Source organism: Rhamphochromis sp. 'chilingali' (genome assembly GCF_963969265.1).
Source record: "Rhamphochromis sp. 'chilingali' genome assembly, chromosome: 1".
Lineage (NCBI taxonomy): Eukaryota > Metazoa > Chordata > Actinopteri > Cichliformes > Cichlidae > Rhamphochromis > Rhamphochromis sp. 'chilingali'.
Window position 1 is genome coordinate 38,843,499 of NC_137929.1, and position 22,399 is coordinate 38,865,897.

A 22,399-nucleotide genomic window follows, 5' to 3' on the forward strand; every position below is an offset into this window, starting at 1 on the left:
CCAAAGTTGAATTTAAGTACAAGAAAAGTACTTCAGTAGGTAAAACTGTAAAACTGTTAGTTTGGTTGTGTTAGGTTTGTGTTAAGATGACTTTGGCTTTAGTTTCACTGACTGTGGGTCAAACCAGGACAGTTTACTTCTCAATAAAGACACATGATTAGAAATAGTGCAAATATTTCTGTGTGGTATAAGTGTTGGTGACCACATCTGCACCATCTCTGCACTTAAATATAACAATGATGTATTTTTTTTCATCACCTTGAAGAACTAAAATTAAGAAGGACAGTTGAAGCTAAATGTGTGCTGCCCTGCAGATGACAGCGCAGACAGATTATAAGGACACAAATAAAACACACAGAATACAGAGCAACACTTTATTTATTATAATACTTTAAGATATACAAGTGTTTACCAACAAGTCCTGACATCTGGCTTCTGTTTTTGAGCTTCTGCAGCAACTTCTTATTTATTTATTTTTTAAAATTAAAAATCACTATAAATAGATATAAATATAATAAAACTACAAACAATGAACATGTGGTGGTAATCTTTCAGAGTTAATACATCATATTGTAGGTAACACAGCACAGTATCTTCTGATGTAGTTTTCTACACACAATCAGATGCTCAGATTGTCTTCAGATGAAATGCTTTCTTTAATATGCTGCGAGGTAATAAATCTATAAATGTAAATGTTTTCTTTGTTAAATTTGTTGACTGAATGTTTTTGTTTTTGTGAAGAACACAAGTCTTTAGTTACAGTTCAGCCACACAGTGAGTCATTTCCTGAGTTTGGGCTCACAGCCAAACTTAAAAACAGATTTCCAGCACAAGATGAGAACATTCACAGATCTATTCTGAGGTCAGAGGAGCCTTTTAATTAAAGACCTGCATATTTGAGCCAACAGTGAAATGTGTTTTTATGTTTTTCTGCAGCCTGAAGGAAGATTTTCAACATAATTCCTCTGCTAAGACATCAAAAGGAAAAACACATTCATTAAAGAGACTCTACTGAAAACACAGACTCCAAAGTAGAAACTCAGAAAGAAATACACTTATCATCCCTGACAAGTTAGAAAACCTGTGAACACTTTCTCACACACTTTTTTATCATCACTATATTACATATTCATAAATTCATAATGTTCAAAAGATTTATTATAATTAATGAAGTTTTGTATCTGTGGACTGTATCAGTCTGCATGTCTGAATCAACATGGGAAATAATTTCCAGACTGAATAATCAGGTTGTTTAATTTCAGAAAGATGAAAAAGGACACAAGAAGACACGTGACAGTCAGCTGAAGTACATGCAGGATGAACAGGTACAGAATAATTTATAATATCACTAATCAGAAGAAGAAGAAAACTCCAGGATCCACAGGACACGTCAACAAAGACAAAACTATGACCTGCAAAGTGTGTCAGTAACTAAGCAACAGATCACCTTTGTATATCACAGAGAAAGTTAGGAACACAAAACAGGAAAGAAGCTTAAATGTTTGCAGTGGACAGGAAATGTGAACACGTCACACGACTGCTGTGGTCAAAGCTACAGGAGCTGTTTGAGGTAGGTGTAAAAGGAAGGAAGCACAGAGAGGTGATAGAAGGAGGAGCTGAATATAAATTCTGGTCTTATCTACATTAAGTGCAGCTTCTCTTTGTTCTGCATTTATTATCAATGCAAAGTCGAACACTTTGAGATTAGATGCAGATCAGCGTGCAGGGCTGGACGTGAGGATGGGGCACTCTTTGCTCTGTTTGCTGGGGTTATTCTGTGAGTACAATACACACCTTTACTGTTTGAATGGCAGTGATGAAGGAAAATGTTTCTCACTGGTGACAATTACACTGTATCACTGCTTTGACCTGTTTACCTGACAGCTTGGTATGAGCAATAACTGTGCCATGTTAAAAATTACCTTTTGAAAGCCTCAGTTTATATATTTATTGTGATTTTGTCAGTTGTATAATGTCTGATGATGTTTCATTCATTATTTTAGTGCTCAGTACAGTCAGACATGGAAACACTGAAGGTGAGAAACTGTTTTTTGTTTTCCATTTATATCATATGTGTTGCTCTTAACTAGAGATGGCACGATACCACTTTTTTATGTCCGATGCGATACCGATATCATAAATTTGGATATCTACCGATACCGATATGATTCCGATATAGTGTGTTTTTTAATCAATAAAACTGTTTTTTTTAATATATTGCTGCATTTTGTACAAGTTCATACTCAAGTTTAAATAAACAACAACACTAAAGCTATTCTGTTATACCTGTATGTAAAAAAATACACTGCACCCAAAATATTTCATAGTTCAGCAATACTGATCAATCTAATAGTTAAACCTGCTCCATCCTTCTTATTCTGGTATTTTAAAGAGTACTTAGCAGAAATATTAAGCAACCTAACTAATAGGATGCAAACTTCCATCAATAAATAAATAAAAAATAGGGAACCACTCCCCACCCTCCACCTCATGATGCTTAATCAACGTTATCAACTTTAATTTGATGCAGTGTGAAAAAAATGCACAGAAATAAATTATTTTTCAAGAATAATTAAATAGATTCAACATCTTTCTTCTACAGAATTGCAGACTGCACAGATGGTACCTTCCCAAAGTAAAAAGTAGTATAGCTTACTAGGGTATATTAGACTTAACAGTTACTATATACAGTAATGGACTTCTATACATTTTACATCAGATTAAAACTTTGGGTGTCAGATAATTATTTATTAAAAGCTAGACATTTTAAATGAGAATAAGAAAGAAAAGTCTGTCTTTGTGCCCCCTTTTCCCTGTTCATGCCCTATCAGCCCCCCTGGCTAAACTTTGCTAGATCCGCCCCTGCACAGTTACCAGCGTCAGCTGCGTAGAAAAAGATCCTGGTGTAGAAAGTAATATTAAATAAATTCTAACAACAGCTTATCAAGCTTAAATGTGCTGCTGTTGTTCAGCCGCTGGTTTCCTCTTTCTGGTGCGAAGTGGGCGATAAACAAACAAGAGAGACGGACTTGCGACACGTCCTCTGTGTTATATTTTGTAACATAAACCAAACATTTCAATGAGATTATTGATAAATGTTAATATAACCATGTTAAGTGAGTGAGCAGAGAGCAGAGCTTTGGCTTTATACATGTGGATTTTTTTTTCATGAATGATTATCTGATCTGAAAATATCAACATTGTGTGTAGTGTAGATTATCTATCTCACTGAGTTATGCTGGATTATATAGTGGGATTTTTTTTGATTGCCTTTTTGGAGTTATAAATATGCTAATTATCAAAAGCTCCACACAGATGACAAATTAAAGGAAAAACCAACATGAACACGGTAACCAAATGCTGCTCTGAGCTCAGCATAGAGTTTGTTTCCTTCATCCCTCATTTGGTGTTTTGATCAGAAGCTGTCTAACACGTCACTCCAAAGTCTCTGTAGATGTTCAGTGTGTCGAATTGTGTGGCTGCAAAAGATGATTCACATTATTTAAGTTTGCATCAAAGATTCAGAGCAACAATTTTATTCTTTTGATCTTTTTCTAAATTACAGAACTTGGAGTGAAGGCCACTCTGACAGCAGACAGATTAACTATACCAGCAGGGGGCAGTGTGACACTGACCTGTCATGTGAAGTACTCTACTGACTTAAAATATGAGTGGTTAAGAGAACCCTCTGAAAACTCTGAGAAGACCGCAGTAGCTGGTGAATCAAACAGAGTACTTGTGACCTCTGAAGTCGGCATCTACACCTGTAGAGGACGTATAAAAGGCACAAATTTACTCATTAAAGAAAGTGACTCAGTCATCATTAGTGAAACTGGTGAGTTAAAAAAAAATTAATCTGCAATAAAACAGCTTGAATTCTCCAAAGTTTGAGAAAATTCATTTTGAAACACTTGTAAACGTGAATGATGTGACCTCATCTTTGCTCCATGATAAAGAATCATTTTTAAATATGTGAAACTTCTTAATGTATTTTTGTTTTTGACCTTGTGACCTGTGTGCTACATTTTATTAGTGGATAAATCATTGAACCTAAACAGCTGTTTAAAGTTACTGATACTGTGCACAAAAAAGTCATGTGTTGAAAGATGAGGAGCCAAATGCACTCTGAGACAGACTGAATAAGAAAAAGTGAAACTTATCTCACACACACACACACACACACACACACACACACACACACACACACACACACACACACACACACACACACACACAAACTAAGAGGGAAGTAAAACTCAACATAAGACACAAGAAACAAATGAATACCAAAATAAAGCAGGAAGTGAGGACAATAACTAAACAGTAACATACACAAAAGAAAGTAAACAAAGGGGGACTGACCCCGGAGGATGAGACAGGGAACAATGAGGGAACAAATTAAACTTTCAGACTAAATTATTAGAAGAACTAAAGGCTCTAAAAATGCTCAAAAATAAATGAAGATCAATAAACTACAAACACGAACAAACAAACAAACAATTCAACCTCAAAAAACTCAAAAAAACAAAACTAGATCTGGAATCACGACACACTTGAGATTTCTACGTCCTCTTTATTTTTATCAAATATTCCCACATTTGACTTTTTTGTGATGGTAAAAACTGAAATTGGAAGCTCTCTAATATGTAACTCCAAACTCCACTGACTTTCAGTTGTGTTGTGATATTTTTTCGCTCAATTTACATCAAATACTTTCATGGTGTTTTTTTGTATTTCTTCATTACAGGACATGGAGTGAATATCACTTTAATAGCAGACAACACAACCATACCAGCAGGGGGCAGTGTGACACTGACCTGTGATGTGAAACACTCTGCTGACTTAAAATATGAGTGGGTCAGAGAAACCTCGTCTGCAGTGAAGTCCACAGAAGCTGTTGGATCAGATAAAGTGATCAGGATCTCTAAAGGAGGAAAATACCAATGCAGAGGACGGAGAACAGACACAACTTTACTCATAGCACAAAGTGATCCAGTCACCATTCAGGAAACTGGTGAGTTTAAACATTTAATTTGAAACTAAGCATCGCAGGTTCTCCAGAGTTTGGAGGAGACCAGAGAGGGATCATATAACGACCAAACATAATTTTCTATGGCCCCAACCTGTCAACTTAGTTATGATAATAAAACTGTCATAAAATAATAATTAACAATAATTTGGTTATAATATTAAATAATAATGTTTTTATTTTTTTATGATAATAAGTTAATCAGTCAGAAATTAAATGTATGGTTCAGTCATTCATAGATGTATTTTGGCCCCTGATCCTCAGGTTGCTGTTATAAATTACAGTTTTTGGACAGATCACATCACTCTGTGCGATAGGCTTATTTCCCAGGCCATCTTGACCAATGGCTGTGGAGCTGTCATAAAAACCTTTTTTAATTACTCTGAAGATACTCAGTTAGCTCAGTGTTGGATAGTTTGATAGAGATTTTTCTGGGCCCCGTGATTCTCACGTGATTAACCGAGGATCAGTGAAGAGGGTGAAACACAGTGAAACACAGCGAAGGGTGTAAAGAACTTCATGTTCTGGGACCATCAAACATCTTTTTCTGTGAGAGACAAACAATGTACATCTTGCAGTCACTCAGTGAGCAATAAGACCGGTGTTTGTGGCTCTGTAGACACATGGCCTAGAAGCACAGCTACAGTCATTGATATCATCATGAGCCGTGAAGCAATAATCACACTTGAAATGTTTGAATGAACCATGAATGCTTTTTTGATTTGTTTTTTTTAAGTTTTTTAGCCTTTAATGGACACAAACAGTCTACAGTGGGATGCAAAAGTTTGGGCAACCTTGTTAATAGTCATTATTTTCCTGTATAAATCGTTGGTTGTTACAATAAAAAATGTCAGTTAAATATATCATATAGGAGACACACACAGTGATATTTGAGAAGTGAAATGAAGTTTATTGGATTTACAGAAAGTGTGCAATAACTGGGAAAATGCACGATAACACCTTTAAAGCGCACTGCACTGTGTGCCGGCGCACGTTTTCCATAGGCATGCTTCTAGTGGTGGGCACATGAAGAACATGAGGGGCGTGAAAGCTTGGGGAACCCTTAACCAATTTTTTGTCCACCAGGCCACGGCAGAAGCAGATATGGTATGTAAACACTGGTTTGTTTTTTTTAAACCCTCTGGTTAAGGTTAATATGGGCATGTGCAGTGAGTATCAGCGCTATGTGGCCAGAAGTGTGATAATATAATTTATTTTGTGTAATAAACAACTGCAAGGATAGATGATTACAACAAATAGATCACTAATACATAAAAGTAATACATATTTTAATAATGATGATGAGTTATGATGCGTAATCATGGGAACAAGCGGGTTTACAAACAGGAGCAGCTGATTAGCATTAGAAAAGCTGAAATAATACCTCAACTGAAGCCAATTGTACTAAATGCACTAAATGTGCACTGTTACAAGAATATTTTTCGTTCTATTGTTTTCTATTAATTTATATAATTTTAAGTTAAGCAGGACAGAGTTCTTTTAAAGAAAGATTTACTTATATTCTCAAAATTTAAGCATGACAGGCTTCTGTTTAAGAAAGAGACCTGTTTTACTGTGTTAATGTTGTCATTGTGAGCTAAAAATAAATGGCTAAATGATCATTTGTTTCCCATATGGTCATATCACAAAGAATATGCATCTGCTTAAATCAAATTCAAGTCAAATGGTTAAAAAATAATTTCACACACAAAAAAAAGAGCTACAAAATTCATCACACTGGGAAGGGTGAACTGGGTTGCCCAGCCCTGGCCACGAGGTGTCCCTTATTTATTTTTCAGGGAGTTGGCAACCCTACTTTCTGTGTACTCACTACCTAATTTATAGCCAAAGTATTCACTCACTCCAAGAGCACCTGGCTGCAGCCACTGTGGAGCTCCACAGTAACCGGATACACGTGACCTCCACACTAACCGGAAACACGTGACCTCCACAGTAGCCGGAAACACGTGACCTCCACATTAACCGGAAACACGTAACTTCAGTTAAATCGACTTTGACAGCGAAAACTAAATTGCGTTTTTGTTACTATTGATGCTGCTGAGAAATAAAAATGGTTTTAAGTGTTTTTTTTTTTAACACTCTGGGTTTGTTCAAAAAAAATTCACCATCCCCTAAATTGTTTGTGGCCAAAAGTGTACAGTGGTCCCTCGCTATAACGCGGCGCACCTTCCGCGACACTCGCTGTTTCGCTGATTTTTTTTTTCCAGCACATCGTGTTGTGCTTTCTGATTGCTGTAGACCATCTAGTCCAGTGTCTCCTGTACATGAGCGGTCCCTAATAGGCCCACAGACCGGTACCTATCCGTGAGTCCTTTGGTACCGTTCCGCGAGAGTTGAGGCTCCGGTGTGAAATGTATGGTTGTAGTTGTGTGTCTTATTTTGAAAGAACTATTTACGCGTTACCATAGCGACCAGAGAGCATTAAGAAGTAGAGAGGAGGATGTCACTGTCATTGTTGTTGGCGCACAGCTCAAGTCACGTTTATTATTATATTTACAAAATACCACAGTTTCTTTTTTATTATTTTGTTGTATTTATCCGCGACACCTTAAAGGTCGTTCCCTGAAAATATTGTCTGACATTAAAGCGGTCCGTGGTGCAAAAAAGGTTGGGGACTGCTGCTGTACAGTACAGAATGCGTTTAGCTTGTCGAATTTACATAAATCTTCGATCGCCAGCAGTGTAACTCTGAAGTGCTGTATTGTATGTTTGTAAGTTTTCTCTCAAACAAACACAACAATGCCGACGAAACGTTTTGCACCCTCAAATGCACCTTTTGGTTTCATTCCATAATACTGGACTTATGTTTCTACGAAGGTTTGAACTCTAAGAGTGTTTGAACAAAAGAGAAAAGTGTGAAAATGTTCATGCCTGTCTGAGAAAAGTGTATAAAGCATGTAGTGAGGGGTTTTACAGTCTTAACATCTATAATAATTGTAAAAAATAAAGTTGGCTACTTCATGGATTTCACCTACCGCGGGTTATTTTTAGAACGTAACACCAGCGATAAACAAGGGACTGCTGTATTATTAATAGTAGTCTGGGACATCTAATTGATTAACATCAACATTGATTATTATGCACTGTTATTTTTGTTCAAGGAGAGCAAAAAATATAAAACTCTCTCTCAGCTTGTTTGTTGCCAAAAATGGCCACTTTTTGTGTATGTTCACAAAATGCTATAAAATGTATATTTCTTAAAACATTTATCTACTTTTACTGAAGTGACTCTTTAAAATAGCACCAGTCCTTTTCATCAAAATCAAAATTGTATCTAAATTTTTTACTCTTTATAGCCAGTTAGGTTATATATTACCATTAACTTTTCAGATACAACGGTGATAAAGTCCTAATGTTTTCATGAAACTTCCTTTTTTTCCCAATCTGAGCATCGGGGAAAAGGTTGTCTTGCAATTGTTAAGGTCACTAGTGTGTGCCCCATTTCTTCCAGGATCACTCTCTTTATAGGTTTTAGTGGACTCCTAGTACTGTGAAGTGGTTTCATGGTACAAAGGCATTGTATTCCAAGATCTGGGAGATTGTAGAAATGAACAGTGATGCCCTTCCTATCCTACCATCTTTCCAGAAAAATAAGTGATCTGGAAGCTGTTAGGCTTACTTACAGCAGCAACACTTTCTGCACCTGCATAAACTCCAGGACACATTTAGTAACAGTGTTTGTTGCTGTATGTGCTGCAGCTTTGAATTTTTTAACAATATATATTTTGGGAAACTCAAAGCTCAATAGTCTGTATCAACAGAAATTCACTGCAGCCTATGTAATATTTGATGTGTCATAATTTATTCTACTCGATCTTGCAAATACATATTTGTGTGGCAATGTCATGCACAACACACACAACTATTAGATCCTTAAGATCAAACCCGTGTCATTCTTTTGGTCCACTGCAGTGCAGTAGTCAAAAAAAAGAGAATAAGTGAAGTGGCCACAAATGGCCAGGATAGAGCCCAGAGTGTTAATGTTTAAAATGTATAAAAATATTATTGATTACAATTCTTTACTGTTAATATCAACAATAAGCTTTTTAGTTTGAAATTACAAGTATAAAAAAAATGCTGTTACATTTACATTTAATGCTGTTACACTGTAATCCTTTATTATACGTATGGACATAGAATCAACTGAAAAACATTTTGAAATAAGTTTAATTGGAATTTTGTACTATGCAAAAACAAAACAAAAAACAACAACGACATATTAAACAAACAAACAAACAAACACAGCCAGTGCCTTCATTTGTCCATTACATGTCAGACATAGCACTGACCCTTAGTCCCTGCTCATCAGCACATGCTTTCAAAAAGAGCTCCATGTCCTCTGCAAACTGAAAAACAAAGAGGAACAAGTCCCTTGCTCCAGTGTCTTCTTCCTCTGACATGTCTCTTAAGACCCTCTGCTGGTCCCCTTGATTTAAGGACAGATATTTTGGCATTGTTACGTGTCCACGGAAAAGTGCCTTATTTTGGACAACCCACTGCACAGCAGGACGCAGATCTTCAGCAACTGCTGGCTCCTGTGTCAGGCAAATGGGGATAAAAACATAGCTATTGTCATGTCGATGTGTAGGCAGGCAGGAAGAGAGGACCCAAAATGCAGGACTCACTGAGGCGGAAGTAACTCAAAACACACAGCTTTATTGCTGGTAAGAAGCAGAACAGAAAAACACTAACTAAACTGGAAGAACGGAATAACTAGGCAGGTAGGCTGGCTGGCAAACAGAACACACAGAGGGTGAACAGACGTTCACAACGCGACACCGAGTAGGGGAAGACACAGACACTAAATACAAGAGGTGAACGGAGCGAAGAGGAAACAGCTGGGAGACACGGCTGACGCTGATTACACTGACGAGACAGGGAGAGAACAAAGCTGAACGCACTGACAAAGGACACAGACCTACAAAATAAAACAGGAAGCACACGCCAGACAGAGACACAGACTCGTAAACAGGCATAATGACGTCATGGACAGACAGAGGGACATACGGGCAGAGAAGACTAAGCACAGGCAACCTAAACCAAACATGAGGGCAAGATAACAAAACCTAAACCAGGATTAATCATCATCGTCATCATCATCAACATCATCATCAGATAACTAAAGAATCAGAATATAATTATAATCAAAACAGTATTACCAGAGAATAAGAACTAATCCATAATGCAAAAATAAACCAAAAAATAAGAAACTCAAAATGCTGGGTCGACCCGACCCAGGTCCGTGACAGCTATTTCTCTGTTGCAGAACAGTTTTTTAAGTTATTCAAATGTCACTAACCATGTAATTACACTACTGTTTAAAGTGAATAGACCTGACTGACTTCCTGGAACTTGTGCTTTTTCAGTCTGAAAATGGGCACGTGTTGTCCTTCAAGCACAGCTTTGGCTTCCTCTCTCCCGTGTGCAAATAGCTTGCCAGAGCTTAACAGAAAATTTTGATATTGTTAAGGTGTGTAAACTTTGACACAACATAGAACAGAAGTCAAAATATAAGTACCTCCTGAGATCAAAGTTCTCCATCAACAGCAAGAACCACCAAGTAGGGCATGTCTGACTATAAAATATTAATATGAAACATATTTAACAACTTTCAAAAGATTCAAGACTCCATTGCTGTGAAAGTAAATAGAATACTTACTATAGTATAGTCAAATGAAGCATCCAGTGCCACGTACAGAGCAGACTATTTGGAAGAAAAAATAAAAATGTCATTTTTTTAGAAGCTTAAATTAGCTTCTGTATGAATCTCAAGAAGAGAAGAGAAAAATTACAATCAGCATGAAGATCCCACAGTCAACTCCATAGTCTTGGCTTAGAAAACCCTGTATTACATTGAAAATAAAGGCTCGTTAATAAAATCCCTTAAAAGAGGACTAGTGTAATTCATATTATTCACCATACACTTAAACTAGCACATACCTTCAAGTCAAAGCTCTTTTTTTCTGACCACTGCCCGGGAATGATCTTCACTGCAAGATTCCTTTTTTTTCAAGACAGTTACATTCACAAGTTAACAGACATCATCATGATGGGTGTGAAATGTTTATTGCTAATAGCACCAACTGTAACTACAGGCCTTAGGAACACGACCTCAACAAAACAGCATAACAAAATGAAAAAGTGCAATCACATGCTCACAGTTGGTCAAAATAAAGCATTTTCAGCTTTAATTTAAGGTTGGCATATTTTATAAACTAATATTTAATGGTGTTTTATGTTAAACTAGAACATTTGAAGACCCTATTTATGTCTGAAACTCATCTAAAGACAGCATCACTGACTTGATCAGAATGTGAAGATGAGAAATAGAATAAAATGTTGAAGCATCATGCTGATATAGTTTATAAAAAAAGCATGTGAGTGTACTGTATGTGTGAACACTCAAGATCAGCAGAACATGATCTGGGATGCACTTAACCTGGAACACTGAACAGGTTCCTGAAAACTACCAGAACAAACCAAAAATGCTTAAAAAATGTGACCTCAAAAGTGTTGGCCACCAAATCCTGCCTTTGTGTATAATGGGTCAAGAAAGAGGATTTCTCTTTTAGGTGGCTTCAGTACCTAAAAGACAGTTAGCCATGACTTCAAATCTGAAAACAATGTCATTGCAAGCGATCACAATCAAAGACTTTTGAAACTGCGTCATAAAAGCTTGAATACATCTCAGACACATAGCGAAATTCTAGCAGTTTGTATGTGTCAAAAAACAAGACTTACACACAACTGGAAATGATCAGGTGTCCAGAGAGGGAGAACTATGATGTCCATCCTCTGAGCATCAGTCTGAAACAGAATTTTATTTTTAAGTATTCTGTATATGAACTCTCACATTTAAAACAACTCTTTAAATTAAAAATAATCAAAAAATCGCCCCTGGATATAATGATTATAAACTGACTGATCAGACCTCATGTTATTATTTAAGGTGGACTAACAGATGAACACAGAAATGTCACATCTACTCTTGAGCTTAAAGGTATTGATAAGAAGACTGATTTCAGACAATGTAAGGATATCAAACTTTATAAATATATTATTGTCACTCCTAATCTGAACAGGGCGACCGTGGCTCAGGGGTTTGGGAAGCGTATCTCTAACCGGAAGGTCGCCGGTTTGATCCCTGGGCTCTCTGTTCTGGTCGTTGTGTCCTTGGGCAAGACACTTCACCTACCGCCTACTGGTGATGGCCAGAGGGGCCGATGGCGTGATATGGCAGCCTCGCTTCTGTCAGTCTGCCCCAGGGCAGCTGTGGCTACAACCGTAGCTTGCCTCCACCAGTGTGTGAATGCGCATTGTAAAGCGCTTTGGGTGCCTTGAAAAGCGCTATATAAATCCAATCCATTATTATTATAAATGATGACAGAGACAGGAGCTCTGACTACAATTATGTGAATCATGAGTCAGGCTCAGGTACAACTCTACAAATATGTCACAAATACTTTCAGAATGAAATAAATCATATTGTTTTTACAGTAAAACAACTTTGGAGTTTTGTTGGAATAATTTGAACTTAGTTTCTTTAGTTATACTCAATCTTTTGCTAGTTTAGCCAAACAAAAAACAGGACTTTCATATTATTTTAGGTGGATGAGTTTGTGAAATTTGAATGCAAAATAATTTAAAAGTTCACAAAGCAGACTCACAACTTCAGCATGGAAAAGAACATAAAATATATAATCAAACTATAACTGTGTTTAATGATATTTCTGTAACTGTAAAATCATTTAGTTGACTTGGCTCTGATGGAAGACTGATAATCCAATCTACTTTTGTACTTATTTATGTTTATGTTGCAGTAACTCTCTCTCCCTATACACACACACACACACATATATATATATATATATATATATATATATATATATATATATATATATATATATATATATATATATATATATACACACATTAGGGGTGCAACGATACACAAAATTCACGGTTCGGTTCGGTTCGATACTTTGGTGTCACGGTTCGAATTTTTTCGATACAAAAAAATGTTCACGCCTTTTTAATTTGTCATTTATTACATTTATAAATATATATTTTAACTCAAAAGTACAGTTTTTAAATTTAATGTTGCTGAAACAACAAAATAATAAAAAATCTATCTGATTGAGGAATCACTCATCTTTGGAAAAGAGAGTTTATTACAGAGAAATGGCTCTTTCCAAAATAAAAGCTATACTATACGCTTCTTCTGGGCTATATTCTCAGCAGCATATTAAACATATCAGGTCCCCATAAGGTAGAATCATGTGCTAACGGCTGTCGAAATGACTCGGGTAAAGTTTGTAGCATGCCTGCTTACTTTACTTTCTGTCTCTCACAGATATTTTTTTTTAATCTAATGATAGACTGAGCCACTAAGAAAAGAGGAAATGCAGCCTGTGGTTTCCGCCTGAAGTTTCCCTTGTTATAAATGTCTTGTTTCATTTTATCAACACATAGCAGAGAGTTAACAAGGAATCCATAAAAAGAGCACATGTAAATGTTCACTTTAATTTCTGTCTGCATGGCAGACATAGCGCTGTTTTACAGACAACTGACATTGTCTGCCAAAAATGAGAATTTTGGTCATTGCTATCTTAGTTTTTGAAGCCAATTTTGGACCTCAGTGGCAAACTGAGCTACACTGCATGCTCACATGGAACATTTCAGTGAGGAGGTGTCCCCACCAGTGTTGGGACTAACGCGTTATTAAGTAACGCGTTACAGTAACTACGTTATTATTGTGGTAACGAGCACGGTAACTAGTTATTATGCCAAAACCGGGAACGCGTTACTCGTTACTGGGATTTAGATAGGCTCGTTATTCGTTACTTCGTGTGGTGGCTATCGCGGAGCTTCCACAGATTCAATAACATTAGCAAGTGGTGGAAGCCAGCAGGTGGATGAAGGAAAGGGGACGCAGAAGGAAAAGAGACCCGAGGCGGCCGCCGGTCCAAGTGTGAACTGAACTTCAGGTAAGAAGTTATGACCTGCAGTCTATCTGAGTCAGATATAAACCAAGTTTAGGTGGAGTTTATTTTCGTTGTGCTGACTTTTTCGTACTGCGTGCTAGCTAGCATGACGGAGTTTCTATACAGCTGGGTGGGTGCTATGTTACTGATGTTGAACTTTATTTTGTTCATATGGTTAATTATTAGAGTTGCCAACCGTCCTGTACAAACGGAATCGTCTCGTATTCAGAGAAAATATTACGCGTTTCGTTTTGAGGTGAAAAGGAACAGTTTGTCCCGGACTTCAGCTGCAACAAAAAAGACACAAAGCTGGAGTTATTCTGTGTTTACGCTGCACAGCTGCCTCTTCTTCTCTCATCCTCTCCCCCTCCCTCTCCTGTTTCTACTTCAATCACAAAACTGATCAATGATCAGCTGATCGGCTTTTCTCTCTTGTTTATTTATCGCCCACTTTGCGCCAGAAAGAGGAAACCAGCGGATGTCGCGCTAAACAACAGCAGCACGTTTAAGCTTGATCAGCTGATGTTAGAATTTATTTAATATTAATTTCTAGTATCAGCTGATGTTTGTTGGAGCCACAGCTGTAAACCTGCTGGTCATGATATGGTTTGGTTATGTGATGAGAGGGAAACATGAATATGAAACCAGGAGATGTCCTTACTGAATCATCACAGCCGAACAGGTGATGGAGAAACAGGTTTACCTTTTAGGTGACATGAATGAGTTGAAGGGAAGTTATGAACTGTTTCTGAGAGACAAATAACACCAGGATCCTTTTCTAAGTAGCTGACAGCTGGTAACTGTGCAGGGGCGGGTCTAGCAAAGTGTTGCCAGGGGTCCATGTAGGGCATTAAAAGGGAGAGGTGGGCACAAAGAAATACTTTTCTATCTTATTCTCATTTAAAATGTCTAGCTTTTAAAAAAATAATTATCTGAGTCTTACAACAAACAAGGCTAGAATCATGCGGCGGTCAACGACGGTCCAGGCGTGGGATTTCTCTTGTGGAAATGTACACATTATTTTTTTCCTTTCTATTGGTAGGTGGCACAGTGCACTTCTGGCAATAAGCAAGCTAGAAGACTGGCAAAGTTATGGAAGCAACACATTAATAAGAGAATTCTGAGTAAAACCAAAGTTACTTTCCCTAGTAACTAGTTACTCTGAAAGTAACGAGTAACTTGAAGTAACTGAGTTACTTTTGATAGAAGTAACTAGTAATGTAACTAAGTTACTAATTTAAAGTAACTTACCCAACACTGGTCCCCACCCTGACAGGATTTATTGTGGGGACTAACTTCAGCACTTTATTGTCCTTAAACACGATGCTGCATTCGATAACACTTGAAATCAGGAATATATTTACTGGTGTCATAAATCAGTTGAAAATCTGGCTTTTTTTTCCTTGTACCAATAAATAAAATCAATGTAGATTTAAATAAGACCATCATTATTATTCCATTAGAACTTTATGGTAAATGGTCTGTATTTGTTTTGTTTTTTTTGTTTTTTTTTTTGCCTGTCCCGTTTGGCTCTTTTGTCATCAGAATTATTGTCTAAAGGCAAAGAAAGATGCCCAACGGATTTACTTTACCAAATTGACCATCCCAGCCTTGCCGTAATGGTCCATTTGATTCACCTTTTATTGTTTATTTTATTTTCACTTGCTGAATACGGGACAGACTTGACTGGAGGAAAGAAGGGGAGAAAGAAAGAGGAAAAGAGAAGCAGCTGAGAAGAGGGACGGGGGAGAAGGGCAAAAAACAAAAACCAACAGAATGGGCAGGAAAAAAAAGAAAAAAAATGCATATATCGATCACCTGGATCACCTGTTGAGAAAGAAAAAAGAAAACAAGCAGAAGAGAACAAGAGTAATAGAATAAACAACATCACAATGATATATGGGAATATGACAGTAAATACTAAATATTAAACATTATTGTGCAGCACATAAGATCAACAGAACACAGTGTGCTTTGAGGTAGGAGCCAAAAGGGGTGTAGTTTGTGGGTGTGATCACCCGTGTGTACACCTGTGAGCATGGACGCGCTTGTTTTTTTAAAAGGTTCCTTCATGTAATGATCTGCTAGAGGGTGTGGGGGAGCCACAGCCCCGTCCTCCAGGGCATGAAGCAGGTATGGAGGAGATCAAAACTCCAGACATCCAGAGGCCCCCAGAACACAAGAGACCAAGGAAGACTAACAGAGGGGCAGCCGCGCCACTGTCCCAGAAAGAGCTGAGGAGAGTCCCAGATGAGGGTTCACCCAGCAGCCGCGGAGCAGAAGCCAGGGGGAGTTGCAGTGACGCGCCCGTGAGCTCCGCCGGCAGCCAGCTGTGCCTGAGTGACCGAGCCTCAGGCCGAGAGGCCGGGGGCACCCCACCTCCGAAGTGGCCCGAGCGAGCCCCAGGCTCCAGGCCCCAATAAGCGGCCGCCAAGGAGTGAGCCGGCGTGTACCTGGACGCCCATCCCCAGACACAAAGAACCACCAACGCACCGATGTCTGAGGGAGTCCGCCACTGGCAGGGGAAGTGGTGGTGGGGGGAGATAGGCCTCCAAACCTTGGAGGGCCTGAGATGTCCCCAGAGAGGTGGCGTCTGATACCCAACCTGACATATAGACACAGACATACAGGCACACACAGATACAAACATCCATTCCCACCCTCATGCTCTCATATTGTCTGTATTTGTATAGCGCTTTACTTGGTCCTAAGGACCCCAAAGCGCTTTACACTATACACAATCATCCACCCATTCACACACACATTCACACAGGACTGTTAACACAATGTAAAACTATTGCTTGGTTGTATCAAGTTTGTATTATTATTTTATATGAAGTTGAATGAAGTTCATGTTAACTGTGTGTAATGAGGACCTTGGTTATAGTTTCACAGAAAGTCTCACTTCTCAGTAAAGACACATGATTGGTGGAAAATACTGTGTGAATAATTCTAATATTTAGTTCTGGCGTGAATGCTGTGGTTACGGCAATGATTGATTGAAAGGCTTTTTAAATTTCCTCAGTATGGATTCAGTTTATAAAATTACTATGGCAACAGGTTTAAGGAATATGTGTTATAACACCATTAGAATTGTTTACTAATAAGTTACTATACCTGGCCTCTGTTTCAGGGCTTCTACAACAAGTTCACAAAATCTACAAACTATAATAAAGCTGCAAACAATGAACAAGTAATCCAAAGCAGACTGGTGTCAGACACTGTGACTGAGGACAAAGAGGAACTGAAGCTTGAAGCTCAGTTAGGTTTTGCTTGTAAAGACTGTCTCTAAATTCAGCCAAATGCTGAACAGTCTTAACAAAGATGAGCTGAAATTTCTCTTCAGCCTGATGACTTTTTTCCTACGGTTACTTTATAACCTTATTTCTCCAATCGAGAAAATCTCTCTCCACACATGGAATGTTACATATTCTATGTGGACGGAATCACCCGTACATGAGGCAGGGTTTTGAAATTCTTTAATACACTCTGGTTTACAAGGTCACACCTCACGGCTTAGTTTGATAGGAACATGTCTCCAAAAGCCCTTGGAGCTGGAGAGATAATCTCTCACTCAGAAAACCAAGGTTTTTGTGGGCCTTTTTTAGCTTTATTGTACAGAGCAGTGAAGAATGACAGGGGAGAGAAAAAGGCGAAGACATGTGGCAAAAGACCATGGGTTGGACTCAACCCAGGCCATCCGCTCTACGCAATGCAGTAAATGGTTGCCATCTCAGTGAGCTAATCCGGCGCCCGAAAACCAAGGTCACAAAGTATTTTTACGTTCTCTATCACATCGAGCCTATGTCTCCACTCTGGTATATGTGCATGGGGTAACTCTCCCCGTGAACAGATGGTGCAGTCCAATACTTAAGGACATTACATACACACTAGATCAGGGCCCTGCCAGATGCGAAGGCCAACCCCTGAGAGCAGAGGGGCTATCTGTCTGCAAGATACAAGACTGACACCTAAGAGTCCTTCAAGATGCAGGGACCAACTGTAATAGAGAAGACACTTTGTTCAGCCTGCAAAACGCCAGGCTGACTGTGGAGATGATGCCTTGTTTGCTGTTGCTGAGATCCACCCAGCACCCACTCTCAAAGGAGGGGCTGGCTGCTACATATTGGTGTCAAGACTGTAGAATCTGGAATCACACCACTGCACAAATGAGGCCCCTGCAAAATAAAAAAAGTATTAATCCAGAGAGAAATCGAGAATACTGTATGCTTATTTCTTGATGAATTAAAAACATTTAAAACACTAAAATCCAATAAATTCAGACCTGCAATGATTGTGTTTAATTTAAGAAGAAGCAGTAAGTAATAAAAGATCAAAGTACAAACATGACAATATGTTGTTATATATGTTTTTCTTCTTCAGAACAGGCTTTAATGTCTAAATTTGTGCAGAAGACTGGTGGTGGTTACCACCTGCTCTACCACATCTATTGATAGTTCAGGTCACCTACAAAAGAGGAAATGCAGCCTGTGGTTTCAGTCTGAGATCTTCTGTTCAGCAGATGTCTTGTTTTATGTTATCAGCTCACAGCAGATAGTTAACGAGGAATTAAGACACATGTAACAGTGATAATTATTACTGCTATTCTAGCACAGACAAAAATGTGCCTTGCATACAAAGGCCGAAGTGCAATTCACACTGTGGTATCTAAGTATACTTGTCACAGTGTGAAAACAGGTAAAAGTGGAGTCATCGTGGTGATCACATACTAAAGAGAAAACAATGTATGTGTGCATCAAGAGAAACTGAGAAGCTTGTTTCTCATGCTGAAAAGCAGCTGCCTTTAAAAGTCTCTGTATGTACAAGCTGTAGCTGTTCATCCATCCATCCATCCATTCTCTTAGAATTATCCTTGTCAGGGTTGAGTGGGTTCTTTCCATGTAGATGTTCATAATTGTGTAAATTAAATTAAATACGCTATATTTTCATCTTGCTGATATGATTTTCTTCTTATTGAAACTCCAAAACAAGCCAGTCCATCTTCCCATATTAACAACATATAAGACATAACTCTAAAGTATAATCAGGTTTGTAACCTGTCAGTAAAGTAAAAAGTTGTAGGCAGTCCTGTGAAAATGGTCAGATACAAGGAAGGTACTGAAAATGAGGGAAATTTTTTGTAATCCTTGAGGAAATTATGTGGTCACAGTTGCTCCACGACAGTGAGAACAGTAACTGACTAAATTAAATAATACAATATATTACAAAGTTACAAAATATAAGAAATAGCTTTAACATGTGCAAATAATTCAATTATAAATATCCCAGAATAAGGCAAATAAATAGAATAGAAAAGAATAGAATAGTATAAACCTTTATTAGCCCACAAATTAGAAAATTGGGTGTCACACAGCTCTTATAGCGAGAGGAATATAAACTATAGAAGGAAGACACAAAGTGGTCCTATGTATATAAGCAAATGAAATTCATATGTACAGAAATTGTACAGAGATTTGTACACAAGTGTGAATGTGTGAATGTTTCTGGTGAAATATACATTGAACAAATAAGCTGTAAGTGAGTACGTGCAATTAAAAACATGTGATATATCAGTTAACCAGGTGATGAGTAGGATAACCATGTTAAACTGTTATAGAGTCTGACAGCTGCTGGTAAGATTGTATTATTATCCAGTTTGTTATTGAGGTGAACACTAGGGATGTGTCGGTCGCGAATGAAATGGCTCTTAGAGCCGGATCTTTGACGTGAACGTCAAAGATTCTTTCTCTCACCCTCTCTCTCGCTCTTTTTTTCCCGCTTCACTCCGCACGTGAGCCTTGTGCTTTACGCACAGGGGGGAGGGGCGGTAGTTACACTCAGTAGCACATATGTCTGTGAAGGTTCTCAGTCATCCAGGTCATCGTAGTCTAAGGAGCTTGGAAAGAAAAGCGTCTGGACTTCTTTAAGTTGCTTGAAGACGTTTCACCTCTCATCCAAGAAGCTTCTTCAGTTCTAAGGTCAAATGGTGGAGAGTCCCAGATATAAACCTAGTGGGAGTATCCCCCCACAGAGGGACAAAAGGACCCCCTGATGATCCTCTAATCGCCTGAGCCAAGGTGTGAAATTGGGTGTGGGTCCCAATCAGCCAGAGTTTTGGGTGAGTTCATTGTGAAACCTGGCCCCACCTTATCATGCGAATTCCTGAGATCAGATGGCCCAGGATGTGAGTGGGCGTTAAGGCGTCTGGGGAGGGATCTCAAAACTGGATTATAGATGGCAGAGAGTTGGTGTCGTAAACCACCGCCTCTGTTCAAAGATGGTCGCTCACAGTGGACATAGATGGCTTCTTTCACTCCTCTTTCAAACCATCTGTCCTCTCTGTCCAAAATGTGAACATTGGCATCCTCGAAAGAGTGTCCTTTATCCTTAAGATGCAGATGGACTGCTGAGTCTTGTCCTGTGGAGGTGGCTCTTCTGTGTTGTGCCATGCGCTTGTGAAGTGGCTGTTTGGTCTCTCCAATGTAGAGGTCTGGGCATTCCTCGCTGCACTGTACAGCATACACCACATTGTTAAGTCTGTGTTTTGGCGTTTTGTCTTTCGGGTGAACCAGTTTTTGTCTGAGCGTGTTGCTGGGTCTGAAATGCACCGGGATGTCATGCTTGGAGAAAACCCTCCTGAGTTTTTCTGATACACCGGCTACATAGGGGATGACAATGTTGTTGCGTCTGTCCTTCTTATCCTCCCTCGCTGGTGTCTGGTCTTCTTTTCTGTGCCTCTTTGCTGACTTTAAGAATGCCCATTTAGGATAGCCGCACGTTTTGAGTGCGTCCTTTACATGTGTGTGTTCCTTCTTTTTTCCTTCAGGCTTAGAGGGAACATGTTCTGCCCGGTGGTGTAGGGTCCTAAGTAGCACAGGAACAGAGCAGGAGGGAAAGAGAGAGAAAGAGAGCCAGGGACAGCAACGTCGCATTAGTACGGAGCCCCGCAGGGGACATGGGAGAAAAAAAAATTAAGACGGACTTTTGCGAGATCTCGCAAAACAAACTCGGGATCTCGCAAAACTTTTAGCCGCATTCTTCGCATTCTTAGCCGCATTCTTCGAAGCCGACCGGGAGGTCGAGGCACGATGTGCCAGGAAAGCGGTGTTCCTCCCGGCTGTAGTAGGTCTGCGGCTAAAACTTTTGCGAAATCTCGCAAAAGTTTTGCGAGATCCCGAGTTTGTTTTGCGAGATCTTGCAAAACTTTTGCGAGATCCCGAGATAGTTTTGCGAAATCTCGCAAAAGTCCGTCTTAATTTTTTTTTCTCCCATGTCCCCTGCGGGGCTCCGTACATTAGAAAGGTATAGTAATCATCCACAACTATTTTCAGTTGCAGATGATAAAGGATTCAGAAAGTTTATACATGCAGGTTCATATGACAGAGAATATGCATGTTCTTTTTGTTTTCATATTTTAATTTATATTTAATTGTTTTGTGATTTGCAGTGTTTTGTGTTGTTAAATTTGTTTAAAAGGAAAAAGCTGAAAATTTAAATAGTTAAAAGTTGAAATGTGACTAGTTGGTTTTTGTATTATATGATTTATTTATTACATTTTATGTGGAGTGAATAAATAAAAGTGTATTTACGGTGGCCCCTACAGACAAAGCAGCACGCACAAACTTCAAAACACATCAAGACTCAGAACCACGTAAAAACTCCAAAACACGTACAAAACACAACAGAAGTGCTCCAGGATGCTAGGCACAGTGTTGAGCTTTTTCTTTACCTAGAGGCTACACAAGCCAGCAAGTACCAACGACTGGATTTGGTGTGTGGTAGTAACAGGTAAATTAACATTTTTTTTTAAATTATTTGAATATATATGAGTGCTTGTGTATAAATACACAAACAATACACATATGCTTTCAATTGTGTAATTTAAGTGATCTAGGGTAGCTCTGTTTTGAAGTTCAGTTAACGCTAGAAATGTGTTTTGGAGTTTGTATGTGTTTTGACTCTGGGGGCCACCGTATATATTTATATATAAACATATATAAATAAAACCACTTTTTTTTTACATTAGTAATTCCTTTTGTGCATAATTTTATATTATTGTTAATAATACATTAATTAACGCAACAAAACAACCTGAAGAGCCGGTTCGGAGCCGAAAGACCGGTTCTCTAAAAAGAACCGGAAATCCCATCACTAGTGAACACCCAGGTATTTGTACCCTTCCAGCATTTCATGGCATGCTTGCTTACTTACATAAAAGATGGCGCCAGCAGTATGCACGGCAACATTTCTGTTGACATTGCATCCATCAACTCTGCCAGCTTTGCGTTGGCTTTCGCTAGCTTTATCTTTTTCTACATTATCCCAAAATGCCCTTGGTTTACATGTGTACAATCGCCAGCTACCT

General features: G+C 38.6%; 1 protein-coding gene and 1 long non-coding RNA gene across 2 annotated transcripts in view; both read left to right on the plus strand.

Annotated features, from left to right (window-relative positions):
* LOC308408021 (Fc receptor-like protein 5) overlaps positions 1-22,399 on the plus strand; it is a gene marked incomplete at its 3' end in the record, with an annotated part of 174,560 nt that overhangs the window by 58,978 nt on the left and 93,183 nt on the right. The window lies entirely within an intron of this gene.
* Positions 1,678-3,682, plus strand: LOC308392346. The gene is made up of 3 exons (XR_013970800.1): positions 1,678-1,777; positions 2,004-2,036; positions 3,566-3,682. It is a non-coding gene; the product is annotated as an uncharacterized lncRNA (long non-coding RNA).